We start from the raw sequence: 17,853 nt of genomic DNA, 5'->3' as shown, positions 1-17,853 counted from the left end.
TATTACACTGTTGTCAGCAAAATGGTAAGCCAGCTTAGCATATGTATCCACAAACTAAACTGATTTTACAAATACAACATCATGCCCATCCACCATAATGGAGAAAAAAAAATAAAGCAGACACCCCACCTTCTGGATTCTTGAATTCTAATCACTCTTAAACCTATCTTCTCTCCTCTGGAAAGCTTTTCAGATAATTAGCCTACTGGAACTTCCTGAAAACCAAGTCTAAACTACAACAGTAAAACGTCAGCACACTACAATACAGCTCAGGCAGGAAGGATGGTGGCAAATTAACTATTAGACTGAAGGCTTGTTTATGCAGGATATGCCAAAGAGTGGAGGAGCGAAATAAGCTGCATGCTCCCAGCTACACTATCACCTGGTATATGGCGTCAATAACCGATAACACAGATGCTGCACTTCTTCCCACCACCCCTTGAGAAATGGCAGAATGGTACCACTTCCCCATTTGCTACACAATCATGCGTCAACAGCATTAGCACATCAGGAAGTGCTGTCTCAATTACTAAGTTGGTGATGTGTTGAATTTAAGTGTGCGACTCGTCTGTTGTGCACAGACTACTTGTTGCCTACTTTTCAGAATTCTACCAGGTTATATCCCAAAATACATACAGAATCTACTACGCTTTCCCAATACCACATTAACATCCACAAAGTTGCCTTAAGCTAGTCAAATTCAGACTGATAGTCAACAGCTTATGTTTTGCCTTTCAATAAAATCAATTCAAAAAAGAAATAAAGGTTAAATATTCACCATAAAGTACAGTTGTGTACACTTACCATAAATGTAGATATTAGAGTATATTCACTGTTGCAATCATCACACTTAGGTTATCTGCCTGCAGGTAGCCCTCAGTTGGCCCGAATACCAGCGTCTTGGGATTTCTGCGTCGGATGCAGTCATCTCTTCCGTGACGTCCAGACATCAAGGGTCTAAAACATGCAGCCGATGCCATTACATCAGTTTTTCTTGCCTCAGATGTCAGGAGCCCCCAAAATAAAAAGCAATTGCATGGTGTGGAACACCTCCAGTAAAAAGTAAATACCACAGCCATAAGATACGGCCAAAAAGAGGAGAGGTAGAAAGTCTAAGAAAGTCAGGGGGCTGGAGGGAGGGTAACCCGGACTGCAACAGTGAATACCCTCGAACATACATTTATGGTAAGTGTACACAACTGTACTATACTCTTAGTGTTTCACTGCTGCAGTCATCACACTTGGGTAGATTCCCAAAGCTGAGTAAGGGTGGAGGCAGTCAAGAAGTATTAGGGCTGATTAGCAGGCCTTGTAAGACTGCTGTGGCAAATCCAGTTCTAGATTTAGAAAGGACAAGTAAGTGGCAATGCTTGGTGAAGGTGTGCACATAACTCCAGGTTGCAGCTTCCAGATGTCCCTGGTAGGGACTCCCCTGAGAAATGCTGTAGAAGTTGAGGTCCTAGTGGAATGAGTTGTGATCCCGTGTGGGCAGGTTTTTCCATAGTGTTGGTAGCAGAAATGGATGCAGTGTGCTATCCATTTGGAAATGGTTTGCCTTGAAATGGCCTTGCCATCTGCCCCTGTAGGAAAGCTGAATAGCAGCAAGTCAGACTTTCTGAAAGGCTTAGTCCTTTCAAGATAGAACCTGAGCTGTCTGTGCATGCCCAATGAGTGCAGGATCCTCCTTTTATTCGGAGGGCCAGGGAAAAAGGTTGGTAAATGGATGGATTGTTTTAAGGCTACACTTGATGCCACCATGGGCATAAATGATGGGCTAGTCCTGATGGAGAACGTGCCAGCCTGGAAAATAATGAAGGGTTCCACAGCCATTAGTGCCTGTAGCTCAGACACTCTTCTTGCTGAAGTGATGGCTAGAAGTAAGGCTGTTTTCCAAGAGAGGAATTAACTCCACTTTAGCAGCAGGTTCAAAAGGGGGAAGTGTGAGCTTCTCTAGTACAACGTAAAGGTCCCAGGCAGGGGTGGGATCTCTCCTCAGGGGTCTTAAATTGTTAGCTCCTTTCAGGAACTGTTTGATCAGAGGGTGAGAAAACAGATGTGGCTCCGTACTGTAAAGAGCTGAGATGGCAGAGGTATGAATCTTAACTGATGCGAAGGAAAGGCCTTTGTGGAGCAGCTCTGCTAGGTAATCTAGAATTTGAGTTAACGAGGGCACGGCTGTGCCCTTTCCGAGAGAGACTGGCTCCAAGAACATATTGTTTCCACGTTTCTGAACAGGATTTCCGAGTACTAGGCCTTCTGGCCTCAAGGATGACATCCAGCACCTGTTAGCTGAGGGTTGCTGGTGTTGTGTTCAAGAGAAAAAGCCAGAATGCAAGGTTCAGTGTTTGCAGCTCAGGATGTAAAATCTTTCCCTCCTGCTGGGAGAGCAGGAAGGGAGTCCTAAGTAGGTGCCAGGGTGGCACTGCTGTCAGACTGCGCAGGAGTGGGTACCAGTGCTGGCGTGGCCAGTCTGGTGCAATACAGATTGTCCTTGGTCTGTCCTGCTTGATCTAGAGTAGTACTTTTTTTGAGAGGAGGGGCAGAGGGGGAAGGCATAAATTGATAGATATAGGGCATCCACTCGCCATGCTTGGCTGAGGGGATTTCTGGTGCAAAGTTTGCTAAATTGATCGTTTTGGGGGGAGGGAGGCAAAGAGGCCCACCTCTGGTGTCCCCCACCTGTTGATTCGAAGTTTGAATGAGTTTGGTTTCAGTTTACACTTGTGTGGGTCCAGTAGTTTTCTGCTTTAAGTCATCTGCCAGTGTATGTTGTTTGCCTGACAGGAATTGAGCTTGCGGGTGCACTTGGTTGTTCAAGGCTGTGTTCCACAGGGCCATGGCTTACCTGCAGAGTGGGTAGGAATGAGTTCCCCCTGCATGTTTATGTACAACATAACTGTGGTTTTGTCTGTCTATCAAGAATGGTCCTGGAAGGAAAAGGTATTTGAAGGCTGCCAGAGCATTCTGTACAGCTAACATTTCTTTTTTGATTGATATGCAGGTGAATTTGTCCTGGGTGCCAGTTGTCTTGAATACATTTGCCTGCCATGGCAGCCCCCCATGCATAGTCTGATGCGACTGTTGAAAGGGCTTGGGCGACGAAGGGTTGATGGAAAGTAGTCCCTTGTTGTAGTTGCAAGCCTCTGTCCACTAAAGAAACTCTGCCCTTAGACAAAGGATGATAGAAATCAGGATTTCCAAGTCCAGAGAGAGTCGACACCAGAGACATTTTAAGTACCACTGAAATTTCCTCATACGCAGTCCTGCATATGGAATTAATAAAATGCATGAGGCCATAAACCCTAGGGCTTGCGTATTTTTCTTGCAGATAGCTGGGTCTTGGAGGCCATTAGTTTGAAGTGATTTGTCAAATGAACCTGCTTTTCTGGAGTGAGGAATGCCATCTAGGAAGCTGTGTGCAAGCTTGCTCCCAGGAATACAATCTTTAGGCTGAGCACCAGATGTGATTTATTTTCGTTGGTGTACCCCAGAGAAGTTGAGTCTCTTTACGAATGCCAATTCCTGACTATTTGCCTGAATCAGGCCATTGTCCAAGTATGGCTAAATTTGAATATTTCTCTGCCTGCAGTATGCAATGGCTGAAGCCAGGTACTTTGTGAATACACTGTGAACAGTAGAAAAGCCAAAGGGAAGTGCAGATTACTGACAGTGCATAGAGCCTGTCCTGAAACGTAGATATTTCCCACAAGATTCCCTTGTGGGGATGTGCAGATAAGCTTTTTTAAGTACAGGGTGACTAGCAAGGAGTCATTGGCTTGCATAGGAAGCAGCTGTTGTAGTGCAAGTCTTTTGAATTTTGGGGCCACCAAGGAGGTCCTGAGAATGGACAGATCCAAGATATGGCACCATGAGCTCTCTTTTCTGGGCACCAAGAAAGAGTCTGGAATAGAAACCCTGTCCCCTTTTCCTCTATTGTAACAGGTTGAATAACCCTGATACTGGGAAGAGAGTGCTTGCTTTTGAGCTTCTGCCCACTGGTTTGGAAGAAGGTCTGGCATCTCGCTTGGGGTTGGCAGTGAGTGGAAGTAGAATCTGTATCCCTGGGATACAACGCTTAGGAACCATTGGGTCCTGGGTAATGGGCATCCCATTTTTTAACATGCAGGGCGACTTTTCCTCCTTTGGGTGCAAGTACTTGGGCATGGCTGGGAAGAACGATAGACAAGTCATTGTGAACTTTTTCCGTAAGGGGATGAGGCTTACCACTCCCGGTTTTAGAGGTGGGAGCACTCCATTGCTTAGATCTCTGCATACTTTGCGACTGTAGTCTTGGTGGTCTGTTGCCCCTGGGTTTGAACTAAAGGGCTGGGAGGGACTGGAAAGGACCAGTGTTTAGAAGGCCAATGCCTACTGAATCTAGGTGGCTGTACCTGTGAGAAATCTATAACAGTTTGCATAGATTTAGCTTTTTCCTCCATCTTTTTAAGAACATCTTCTGCTTTCGTGCCAAACAAACGCTCCAGGTTCAACGGAGCATCTAGCAATTTTGCTTTGACATGGTCTGGTGGGATTTGTTCCTTCAGCCAAGCATGCCTTCTCAGTACAGACCCAATGACAGCAGCCTTGCAAAATGCTTCTAAGGCATCAAAACCACATTGTAAAGTATGTTTACTAACTTGGTTTGCAGAATGCATCAACTCTTGTAACTCCATTCTCTGCACCATCTGGAAGCAACAACATTTTCTATTTAATTAGTTCCATGATATGCTGCTGATGGTTCAACATGTGAAACTGGCAATTAAAAGCCTTTATGGAAAGAGTTGCAGAGGTGTATACCTTCTTACCCCACCTGTCTAAGGCTCTAGAATCCCTGTCCGAAGGGATAGGGATTTTGGCTGTAGTGGCCTTAATACTTTTACGTCCCTGGGAAATGGTCTCTGGATCTGCAGTGGAGATTCTTAAGAGAAATTTGTGCAAGTCAGGTACTCTGTAGTACCCAGTCAGGCTTTCTAGGAGCTGGTGGAAAAGAATCAGAAGTAAGACTGGACTCCATGAAGACATCATCTACAATATCAAAGACAGGGGGTATAGCTAGAGGCCTGTACTGAAGCAAGTCTAAAAATTCTCAGAGTCTCTTTTTGGACTGTGGATAGTCCTGGCTTAAGGTATGCAAAGTTTCACCAAAAGAAAAAAGTCCTCTTGAGGAGAGGCAGAGGGAATGGAAACTTCCGCATTTGAATCCTCAAAGGTAGACAAGGGAATGTCCTGGTAATCAGAGGTATCAGAGTCATCGGACTCATGATCTGAAGAATCAGAAGGAAAACTCAATCCTTTAGTTAGGGGAAGCCAGCCTTCCCCCCTCTGACAAAGTTATAAGGTCTACAGCCATTCTAAGCATTTGTTTCTGTGGCATGGGAGCTTGAGCATGTGTTTGTCATCGGTTTTCTGAGTGTAGTGCAAACTCTGGGCCTGAGAAAGTCAGTAGTTGATATTAAACAGACATCTTCGTTTGACAAACACTGGAAGATTGGAATACACCCTCCGAAACTCGTGCCTGCACAGCAACTCCAGACCCATCCAAGGTAGTCATCCGTAGGTTCCAAAGTAGAATAAGCAACACGCAGCATACTTGACTGCGAATGGGTCTCAGCAGAGGCCTGCGAATCTATAGAAGTGGGTTTCAGGGGCTGCAAAGGCACCTCACTGAGTATCGGCCTATGCGGTCTGTCCCTGTCTTTATCCTTACATATCTTTTGGAAGATTGGTAGTCGGATGGCTTAAAGAAGCCATTTCGGAATACGGAGAACGAGAGCAAAAGAATTTAATGACGAAAATAGCCCAACGACGAATAGTTCGGGCACTGAACAAGGCACAAAACAGACAGCGAGGAATGTCGTGTTCTAGGTCTAAACAGGTGACGCAATAAGAATGAAAATCTCTGAGGTATTTGCTTTCCACAGGCAAGACAATTTTTTCTGACATCAGTTAGAGCAAGAATAAAGGATCCCCAACAGGGTACTTATCTTTTAGATGACTTCAGGTCTGAAACACGAAAAAATGAAAATTTCAGGAGGCAGCCGATTGGGCACTTGCAAACTGCTTCTGCTTCGGACACTGCACGGCAAGAAAAGCTGATGTAATGGTGTCGGTTGCATGTTTTATACCCCTGAAGTCATGGAAGAGTTGACTGCATCAGAGACAGAAATCTGAAGACTCTGATATTCGGGCGGACTGAGGGTTACCTGCAGGCAGATAACCCAAGTGTGATGACTGCAACAGTGAAACTAAGAACATCGATAGAGCCATGCTATCAGCACCTAGTTCAAGCTATGACGGACTTGAAATCAGGCTCTGATCAGACACCAGCTGATATGGAAGTCTTTAGCCTGTCTGACTCCAACATAAAGTACAGTAGTGTACACTTACCATAAATGTAGATGAAGTGTATTGACTGTTGCAGTCATTACCTTTAAAGACAAAGGAACAAACTCAAGAGCCACATGGACAGGCCTCCATGCCCAAAAACAGATGCTCAAAATGGCCGAAGACGAGTACCTAGATCAGGGGTTCCCATCCCCCTCCTGATAACAGGCCTAGGCAAGAGACAAACTATGAATCTTCAGATCAGGTTTCTATTTCTTCTGATTCCTCTTCTGATCAGGAATATTCACTTCCCCCCTATGAGGATTCTGATGCTGAAGAATCTATTCTTTCAGCTTCTCCTCCTGAGGACTATTCTTTTGGGGAAACCTTGCATACCATGAGGGAGCATTTTCACTGGGAGAGCCAAGATTTTTCAGAATCTAAAGAGGCTCACGGACTTCATTTTACTACCTCAACACAGGCCTCTAGCCATTCCACCTGTGTTAGACATTGTAAATGATGTGTTTTCAGAGTCTAGACTGACCCCGACACCTTGCCTCCAGCTCCTGATAAGCCTGACTGATATTACAGGGTTCTGGACTCTCAAATTCCTTTTCAAAAACCCTACCGCAGACCCAGAAACTATTTCACAGGGTCCCAAAGGGGTTAAGGCTTCCGCTGCAAAAAACCCTACCCCCTCTGACAGACTCTGGGGCACTGGACAGATGGGGGGAAAAAAAAGGATTACACATATGCTACCTTGGCTATAAGGGCCTTAAACTGTCAGTTTCATATGCTCAAATATCAGCAACATGTCATGGCATTGCTTAAACAGAAAATGTTGTTAAACTCTGAATGTGCAGAAAACAAAGAAATGCAGAATTTATTGCATGCAGCTAAACAAGTTGGAAAGCATACTTTGCAATGTGGTTTTGATTCTCTGGAAGCCTCCTGCAGGGCTGCAGTTATGGGTTCTGTAATTAGGAGGCATGCTTGGTTAAAAGAACAAAATCTGCCTGATCATGTCAAAGTTAAATTATTAGATGCACCGTTACAGCCTGATACTTTGTTTGGTGTTAAGACAGAAGAGGTGTTAAAGAAAATGGAGGACAAAGCTAAATCTATGCAAACTGTCAAAGATTATTTTACAAGTACAGCCACCTAGGTTTAGTAGACACTGGCCTACAAAGAATTGGTCCTTTCCAGTGTCAGACAGACCTCAAAAGGGGCAGATCCAGACGCCCTAGCGGCAGATCCCAGATGCAAGGTTCATACAGGTCAAAGCAATGGGGTGCTTCTACCTCCAAAAGTGGAGAAGACAAATCACAACCATACAGGAAACCGTCCAAATGACTTTCCCTTGCCTGCACCAAGCACTTACCTCCTGGCAGCACCTTTAGGGGGAAAAATAGCACTATTTTCACAGAATTGGCACATTATAACCAAAGACAAGTGGGTTCTAAAAGTACAGTTTTGTACCTACCATAAATGCAGATGTCCGACAGATATGCAACTGCAGTCCTTGCATATGGGTTGTCCTGCCTCAGGCAGCACTTCAGTCGGCCGGATTCCAAAGTCTGGGTCCGGCGTCGGCTGATGTTGCCTCCCCCGACGTCAGAGCGGCTGGGGTATAAAAGCATCAGCCGACGCCATCTTCCTCAGTGTTCCTTGCCCCAGACGCCAGGTGCCCTCCAAGGAAGGCTAAATTTAGAAACTGGATAAAAAATTCCAGACATACACAACAGTAATAAACAGATACACCATAACAGATACCCCAGCTAATTAGAAAAGGGGGGGGGAGTGGACCCAATATACAGAGGGGTAGGAGGGAGGGAAAACCTGACTGCAATTGCATATCTATCGGACATCTACATTTATGGTAGGTACAAAACTGTACTATGTCCTTCAAGAATTCAACTGCAGTCCTTACATATGGGATGAATACCATAGCCAAGCTGGGGGTGGTAGGCTCTAAGATAAAGATGGTGTAGCTAAAATGCCTTGCAGGACTGCCGAAGCAAAGCCTGCTCGGGATCTGGAATATAAGGGCAGGTTTGTAGTGCTTGGAAAATGTATGCACGGAGCTCCATGTAGCAGCTTCTAGAATGTGCACGGAGCTCCATGTAGCAGCTTCTAGAATGTCCTTTGTAGCCACCCCTCTTAGAAAGGCTGTGGAGGTGGCTGTAGCTCTGGTGGAGTGTGGCCTGATATTGGCTGGCACACCCTTTCCATGGAAAGAATAACAGAATCTGATGTAATGTCCAATCCATTTTGAAATTGTTTGGAAATTGCCTTTCCTTACACTCCAGCCGCGTATGCTACAAATAGTTGGTCAGACTTTGTTGGCCTTTGTTCTGCCCAAGCAGTAGCGCAGTTGTCTGTGTATGTCCAAAGTGTGCAGCAGCTTTTCCCCTTTATTTTGAGGATTGGGGAAGAAGGTAGGCAGGTGAATTGCTTGATTTAGAGATACCCAGGATAACACTTTTGGCATAAAAGAAGGATTGGTTCTTAAAGAAACTGTCCCGATGAAAAATGAGAAATGGAGGTACTGCCATGAGGGCCTATAACTCCGAAACTCTTCTTGCTGAGGTAACTGCCAACAGGAAAACTGTTTTCCAGGAGAGAAATTGCAATTCTGATGATGCTGCTGGCTCAAAAGGAGGAAGAGTTAATTTTTCCAACATGAAATTGAGGTCCCATGCAGACACTGGTGGTTTTCTGGGAGGTTTGATATTCTTTATCCCTCTTAGAAATTGTCTTAGCAAAGGACGTGAAAACACAGGTTGATCAGTGTTGTATTTTGCTGAAATTGCCGAAGCGTGTATTTTTATGGAAGAATAGGAAAGCCCATTATGCAGCATTTCTGCCAAGTATTCTAGTATTTGTGGGATGCTCATTACTGATGCATTCTGACCCTTGTTGGGATTCCAGATGTTGAATCTCTTCCATTTGGCTGAATAAGTTTTTCTGGTGGAAGGTCTGCGTGCTTCCAATAAGATCTGTTGAACTTCCTTGGAGAGAGAGATATGGGGAGCAATCATGGAACCCTCCAAGCTGTCAGCTGCAGAGTTTGCAGGTTGGGATGAACTGTCCTGTAATTGTGCTGGGTCAACAGCAGAGGCCATTGAGGCAGGGGCCACGGCTTGGTGCAAGTTATGCTCCTTAGTAATGGATACCACTGCTGTCTTGGCCAATCTGGAGCTATTAAGATGCCTTTCGGTTGTTCTGCTTTGATCTTCAGTAACACCTTGGTCATTAATGGTAGAGGTGGGAATGCATAGATTGTTAGAGAGTTCCAGCTGAAGGAGAGAGAATCCATTCTCCAGGCTTGTGGATGGTGTGTCCTCGAGCAGAACTTTTTCAGATGATGATTGAGGTGCGAGGCAAAGAGGTCCATGTCCGGCCTCCCCCATGCATGAGTTATTTGTGCAAAAATGTCTGGATGCAACATCCATTCGTGCGGGTCCAGGATGTTTCTGCTTAGTCTGTCCGCCAGAACATTGTCCTTGCCCGGAACAAACTGGGATTGCAGCTGTATGTTCAGTTTCAGGGACTTTTCTAAAAGAGTCATTGTTAGTCTGCAAAGGGGTTAAGAATGAGTACCTCCCTGTTTGTTTATGTACCACATAACAGTGGTGTTGTCTGTCTTTATTAGCAGTTGACCTTGAAGATATTTTCTGAAGGCCTCGATTGCATGAATTACTGCTAACATCTTTTTGACTGATGTGTAGATGCACTTCCCGGGGGGGCCCATTGCCCTTGAATGCATCTGCCCGCCATGTGCTCCCCCCATCCATGGTCTGAGTTGTCTGTTGTAATGGTTTGGCTTGTTTGAGGTTTGTTGAAAGGCATACCTTTGTTTAACTAACTTGCTTGGGCCCACCACAAAAATTCCCTTTGTAGACATGGGATGAGTGGGATAATTGCTTCTAAGTTGTGGCTGTGTTGAGACCATAAACTTTTTAGGTACCATTGTAGTTCTCATGTGTAGTCTTGCCAGTGGAATCAATAGAATGCAAGATGCCATGAAACCCAGGGCCTGCAGGATTTTCCTTGCAGTCATCTGGGTAAGCTTTGCTAGGCTTCTGAAGTAATCTGGTAATTGTTCTTGCTTCTCTTCTGTGAGGTAAGCCATTTGTGATTTTGTGTCTAGTTTGGCTCCTAGAAAAATTATTTGTTGGGATGGCAGTAGTTTTGATTTTTGAATGTTGACTGTGTATCCCAAAGCCTGTAGTAAGCGAATGACATAATTCAAGTTTTTTGTCAAGGCTTGCTTGCTGTCCGCTTGTATAAGGCAGTCGTCCAGGTAAGGGTATATTTGTATCCCCTGGAGTCTGCAGTGTGCAATTACTGATGCCAGGCATTTTGTGAATACTCTGGGCGCAGTAGATAAGCCAAAAGGCAATGCTGAGAATTGATCATGCTCTGACCCTGCAAGAAATCTGAGGTATCTTCTGCAACTGTGTCTGATTGGGACATGCAGGTATGCCTCCTTGAGGGCCAGAGTAACCAGCCAAGACCCCTTGCCCAGCATGGGAAGGAGTTGCTGTAGCGTCAGCATTTTGAATTTTGGCACAATGAGAAAAGTGTTTAGAGCGGACAAGTCCAGTATAGGTCTCCATTGCTTTTCTTTTCTTGGAACAAGGAACAGTCTTGAGTAGAATCCCTGGCCTTGTTCCTGAGGAGGAACCTTTTCTATTGCTTTGAAAGTTGTACGGTGCCTCTGCCCTTTGATTTTGTGGCAGGTTTGGCATGCCTTGTCTTGTTGGTAAAGTATGGAAGTGGAACCTGTAGCCTTGGTCTATTATGTCCAGAATCCATTTGTCCCTTGTTAAAACGTGCCAATTTTTTGAAAATAAGGATAATTTTCCGCCTAAAGGTGCTTCTCTGAGCCTTGGTCGGCGGTGTCAAAGCCAAGTCATTGTGATTGTCCCTGTGGAGCAGCAGAAGTCCCTGCGCCACTTCTCTGATTAGTCGGTTGCCATTGGCGTCCCCTGTAGGAGCCTCGGTATTGCCCTCTCCCTCGGGCACGCCTGTTTTTTCCCCTTTAGAACTTGTCAGTGTCTGGAAAGGACCAATTTTTGGAAGGCCAATTCCTGCTGAACCTTGGTGGCTGAACCTGGAGGAAATCTTTGACTGTTTGCACTGATTTAGCCTTTTCCTCAATTGATTTCAACACATCCTGAGCATTAGCACCAAATAGCTTGTGTTTTTCCAGAGGTGCATCTAGAAGCTTTACTTTAACATGATCTGGCAATGCCTGTTCTTTCAACCATGCATGTCTACGTATGACGGCCCCTGTCATAGCTGCCCTACATGAAGCTTCCAATGCATCATAACCACACTGACGAAAATGATTGTTAACCTGCTGTGTATTATGAACCAAATCCTGCAAGGCCTTTCTATCTAAAGGCTCAGGAGAGGCTAACTTTTTTTGCAAATCATCCATCAAGTAGTCCTGATACTGAAACATATGAAAAAGGCAATTAAGGGCCCTCATGGCAAGGGTGGTTGAGGTATAAACTTTTTTGCCCCACCTCTCCAAGGACCTGGGTAAAGGATTTTTGGCCGTGGAAGTGGCCACTCCTTTGGGCCCCTGGGAAATAGTTTCTAGATCAACAGAATGGGCCTTAAAGAGATGCTTATGAGTTTCAGGAACCCTGTAGTATCTGTCTGGCTTAACAGGAGCAGGAGGGAGAGAATCAGGAGAAGCACTCTAATCTGAGTACGCATCATCCAATACATCTAGCACTGGAGGGATAACTAAGGGCCTGTGCTGGGGAAGCTTAAGGAAGGTAAGAAGCAGTTTCCTGGAGTCGGAGAATTCCTGGCCCTGCCACTGAAAATGCTCTCTCATGGAGTGGAGAATTTCCCCAAAAGAAATATCCTCAGGAGAAGAGGCAGAAGGAATGGATTCCTCAGCATCAGAATCCTCGTAGGCCTGGAAGGACTCTTCCTGGGTATCTGAGTGATCAGAGTTACCAGAGGCTTCATCTGAGGAAAGGGTATCTGTCTGCTCAACCCTGGGCCTTTTGTCTGAAGGCGGCTGAGAACATCTGTCAGGATGAGTCTGGGAACCTCTGATTAAGGAAATTAGATCTGCAGCTAAAGTCATAGGTTCATAGGTTCATACTAGGCTATCTGCCCTAGGGCATTTATAAGCCTAGCCAGAGTGTGTGTGGCTTTCACCACCCCTTAGGATGAGAATACTATACCCATTAGTTTGCTGTGCCTTTGTCCAGCAGTGACACAAGAGATGATTCCCGGGGTAAACCTACGATCTCGCATCCACTCAAGATTTCTCTTGAACAGAGTAAGTGAGGGGCTCTGCCTCACATGGACTGGGATTCTGTTCCATAGTGTAGGGAGTCTCTGGGTGATGAATCATGATCTGTTTATCAGAAGTGGGACCCGGAGGAAAAGATTTAGGAGGGTGAGACTTAGCCTGGCTGGCAGCCTTAGCACATGTGTAGGCCTTGATTGACATGGACACCGGAGGCCTAGCTGCCCCACGTGCTGGAGTAACTTTGTCCACCAGTATGGTCTCAGACAAATCTTGGGCTTCGGCTTCTGGAGGAAAATCAACAATCGGCACCGGCGTATTCTCCAGGGCCGAAGTGAACAATAAAGCGGTGTCGTCGGCCTGGAGCGGTGGAATAACCGCCTCAGAAGAGACCGATGCACTCGCGGTAGGTTTTGGCGTGGTGTCGGTGGAAGTCGCGGGCCAAGAATGTCGGTCCCGGTCCTTTCGTTTTTTGGAAATGTGTTGTCTGTTGTTCCGATGGCATAATATAGGAGTATTTTTCGCCAAAAAAGTCTTCAGCAAATTCTGCCCGGCACCTGAGTGTGCGATTATTGAAGCGAGCACAGGCCTAGACGTCATGGTCTGGGCCAAGGCAGGGAATGACTTTGGTTACTGAAATAAGGAGCTGACCGACCGGCACTTGCTAACTGCTTCTGCTTCGGGCACCGCGCGGCAAGAAAGACTGAGGAAGATGGCGTCAGCTGATGCTTTTATACCCCAGCTGCTCTAACGTCGGGGAGGAGGCGACATCAGCTGACGCCGGACCCAGACTTTGGAATCCAGCCGACCGAAGGGCTGCCTGAGGCAGGACAACCCATATGCAAGGACTGCAGTTGCATTCTTGAAGGACATCATAGTGTCACAAGGCTACAATTTTCACTTCCATACCCTGCCAAAGGCGAATGGTTGGCCAGATCTGCCAAAAAATCAATGGGCAGAGGCACAAAAACAAGTCTCATCCCTCATGGACACGGGGGCTATTCAACAAGTACCACAGCAAGAGCAGGGACAAGGATTTTACTCAAGACTGTTCTTGGTACCCAGAAAGGACAAAGCCTGGATACCAATACTGGACCTATCTATTCTAAACATTTTCCTGGATATACCAAAATTCAAAATGTTGACCTTGCAGCAGCTTCTGGCCATGCTGGGCAAAAAGGCTTGGCTCGTGACTTCAGACCTAAGAGGCACACCTGCATGTCCCAATCAGGCAATCATGCAGAAGATACCTCAGATTCAAAGCTGGCTCAATGCATTATCAATTCTCTGCACTGCCCCCTTTGGCTCATCTACTGCGTCCAGGGTCTTTACAAAGTGCCTGGCACCAGTAAGTGCTTTCTGCAGACAAAGAGGAAAACAAATATATCCTTACTTGGACGACTGCCTAATTCAAGCAAAGAACAAGGACATTCTACTACAGCATCTGGCGTTTGTGAAAAGACTTAACATTCCTAGGGTACACAGTCAACGAAAAGAAATCAAAACTAGTACCCTCTCAAGAGATAATATTCCTGGGGGCAAGTTTAAATACAACTGCCCAGATGGCTTATCTCACGCCAGACAAACAAAGGCAACTGACTACCTATTTCAAAAGATTAGCAACAAAGGGCCAGTTATCTGCAAGAAAAATTCTGCAGGCTTTGGGCTTCATGGCATCCTGCTAAATCCATATGCAAGACTGCATATGAGGAAGCTTCAATGGTACCTAAAAAAAGTGTCTGGACGCAACATTGCCACAGCCTGGAAACAATGATTACTCTCATTCCCTGCCTGCAACAGGAGTTTCGATGGTGGGTGAAGGCTTGTCACCAAAAAGTACAGTTGTGTACATTTACCATAAATGTAGATGTTAGAGTGTCTTCACTGTTGCAGTCATCACTGTAGGGTTCTTCCTGCCGGCAGGCAGCCCTCGGTCGGTCAAAATCCCAAAGTCTGGGTCCGGCGTCGGCTGTGTACTCACCCTCCCTGACGTCAGTGTGCCAGGGGTACAAAGCTTCCAGCAGATGCCATGTTCTCCAGTTTTTCTTGTCCCAGATATCAGGTGCCCAAAAGTAAAGGCTAAAAGTAAAACAAAAATGTAACATGCAACAAACCCCATACCCTGTAGCAAATACACCTCAGAAGGGTGAAGCAGGAAACCACACCAATAAAAGTATAAGAGGGGACAGGAGGGTGGGTAACCCAGACTGCAACAGTGAAGACACTCTAACATCTACATTTATGGTAAGTGTACACAACTGTACTATGTTCATAGTGTTTCACTGTTGGTCATCACTGTAGGGTTGAATCCCAAAGCTGAGATAAAGGGTGGTGGTTATTGAGTAGAAGGGGCAGCTAGAAGGCCTTGCAAGACTGCAGAAGCAAAGCCTGCCCTAGACATGGAATAAAGAGGGAGATTATAGTGCTTAGAGAAAGTATGCACTGAACTCCAAGTTGCAACTTCCAAAATATCTTAGGTAGATACTCCTCTGAGAAAGGCAGCTGAAGTAGCAGCAGCTCTGGTAGAGTGAGTCCTAATTTTTCCTGGAATTTGCTTTCCATGATGAGAGTAACAAAATCCGATTCCATGAGCAATCCATTTAGAAATGGTCTGTTTTGAAATAACTTTGCCTTGGGAATTTGCTGCACAAGAAAAGTAGTTTTGTACCTACCATAAATGTAGATGTCCGACAGGTATGCATCTGCAGTCATCACATATGGGTTGTCCTGCCTCAGGCAGCCCTTTGGTCGACCGTATTCCAAAGTCTGGGTCCGGCGTCGGCTGATGTCGCACTTTCCCCGACGTCAGAGTGCCTGGGGTATAAAAGCATCAGCCGACGCCATCTTCCTCAGTTTTTCTTGCCCCAGGTGCCCTCTAAGGAAGGCCAAATTTGGAGAGATGCATTTAAAAATCCAAACATGCACAATAATATAAAAACAAATACACCATAATAAATCACCCCAGCTAGCTATAAGAGGGGTAAGTACCCAAGAAATACCACAGAGGGGAAGGAGGGAGGGTAAACCTGACTGCAGATGCATACCTATCAGACATCTACATTTATGGTAGGTACAAAACTGTACTATGTCCTTTAAGGATGCATATGCAGTCATCACATATGGGTAGAATACCATAACCAATCTGGGGGTGGAGGAACTATGTAAAGGATGGTGTAGCTAAAATGCCCTGCAGGACTGCCGTAGCAAAGCCTGCTCTGGATCTGGAATATAAAGGTAAATTGTAATGCTTGGCAAATGTATGCAAGGAGCTCCATGTAGCAGCTTCTAAAATGTCCTTGTTAGCCACCCCTCTTAAGAAGGCTGTGGAGGTGGCTGTGGCTCTCGTGGAATGAGGTCTAATGTTAGCTGGCACAGCTTTTCCATGAAAGGAGTAACAAAAACGAATGCAATTCCCTATCCATTTTGAAATTGTCCGTTTGGAAATTGCTTTTCCTTGTGTACCAGCAGCATATGCTACCAACAGCTGGTCAGTTTTTCTGTAACCTTTAGTTCTGTCCAAGTAGTAGTGCAACTGTCTGTGTATGTCCAGGGTGTGCAGAAGTTTCTCCCCTTTGTTTTGTGGGTTTGGAAAGAAGGTAGGCAAGTGAATAGCTTGATTTAATGAAACCCTGGATACTACCTTTGACATAAATGTAGGATTGGTTCTCAAAGAAACTCTGCCCTGATGAAAAATAAGGAATGGCTTTACTGCCATAAGGGCCTGTAACTCAGATACTCTTCTTGCTGAGGTTATGGCCAGAAGGAAAGCAGTCTTCCAAGACAGGAACTGTAGTTCTGCAGATGCTGCTGGTTCAAAGGGAGGCAGTGTTAGTTTTTCCAACACGAAGTTAAGGTCCCAAGTAGGTAGAGGTGGTTTCCTTGGAGGATTGATGTTTTGGATTCCTCTTAGAAACGGTCTTAGGAGAGGATGAGAGAAGACAGGTGGATCAGTATTGTACTCTGCTGAAATTGCTGAAGCATGAATTTTAATGGAAGAGTAAGACAGACCACTGTGGAGCATTTCTGCCAAGTATTCCAGGATGTGTGTCATGTTCATCACTGTCGCATCTAGGCACTTTGTGGTGTTCCAAATGGGAAATCTTTTCCATTTTGCTGAATATGCCTTTCTAGTGGAAGGCCGGCAGGCTTCCATAATAATATCTTTCACTCTCTGGGATAGCTTGTCCTGAGGAGGAGTCAAGGTATTTTCCAGGCTGTTAGTTGCAAGGTTTTCAGGTTGGAATGCAGAGTTTTGTAATTGTGCTGTGTCAGTAGAAGTGGCCATAGAGGAAGAGGCCATGGTTTCGTGCGTGACAGGCTCTTTAACAGTGGGTACCAGTGCTGTCTTGGCCAGTCCGGAGCTATCAGAATCACTTCTGGCTGCTCTGTCCTGATCTTCAGTAAAACCTTGGTCATTAATGGGAGAGGTGGGAATGCATACACTGTTAGAGTTCTCCAGCTGAAAGAGAGGGCGTCCACTTACCATGCTTGTGGGTGGTATGTCCTTGAGCAGAATTTCTTCAGTTGATGATTGTGGGGGGAGGCAAAAAGATCTAAGTCCGGCCTCCCCCATGATTGTGTTATCTGTAGAAAGATGTCTGGGTGCAGCATCCATTCGTGTGCATCCATGATATTTCTGCTTAAGCTGTCCGCCAGTATATTGTCTTTCCCTGGCACAAACTGGGATTGTAGCTGTATATTGAGTTTCAAGGAAAGTTTCCATAGATTCATTGCCAGCCTGCAAAGAGGATAGGAATGGGTGCCTCCTTGCTTGTTTATGTACCACATAACCGTGGTGTTGTCTGTCCTTATTAGCAGATGGCCATGATGCAGAAAGGGTTTGAAGGCTTCGATTGCATGTATCACTGCCAGCATTTCCTTTTGGTTTATGTGCATGCGTAGCTCTTTTTGTGACCATAGACCTTGAATGCATCTGCCCTCCATGTGCGCTCCCCATCCGTGGTCTGAAGCTTCTGTTGTAATGGTTTGGCTGGCTATTGGTTTGCTGAAAGGCAGACCCCTGTCTGACTGGCTTGCTTGAGCCCACAACAGAAATTCCTTTTGAAGGCATGGAATAAGTGGTATCAAAGTTTCCAGGCTGTGACTGTGCTGAGTCCATAAACTCCTTAGGTACCATTGTAGTTTCCTCATATCAGAATCAGAAGGATGCAAGAAGCCATGTAACCCAGGGCCTGCAGGATTTTCCTTGCAGTCAGCTGGGTTTGTCTTGTCAGATTTTTGAAGTA

At 45.6% G+C, this 17,853-nt stretch overlaps 1 protein-coding gene across 2 annotated transcripts in view; it reads right to left on the bottom strand.

Annotated features, from left to right (window-relative positions):
* Positions 1-17,853, bottom strand: part of XPO5 (exportin 5) — a 2,857,558-nt gene that overhangs the window by 2,544,544 nt on the left and 295,161 nt on the right. The gene's annotated exons all lie outside the window — the stretch shown is intronic.

The sequence above is a fragment of the Protopterus annectens genome, chromosome 1.part0 (genome assembly GCF_019279795.1).
Source record: "Protopterus annectens isolate FY-2018-M chromosome 1.part0, PAN1.0, whole genome shotgun sequence".
NCBI lineage: Eukaryota > Metazoa > Chordata > Ceratodontiformes > Protopteridae > Protopterus > Protopterus annectens.
Note: the sequence above shows the minus strand (reverse complement) of the source record. Positions and strands in the feature narration are given on the sequence as shown.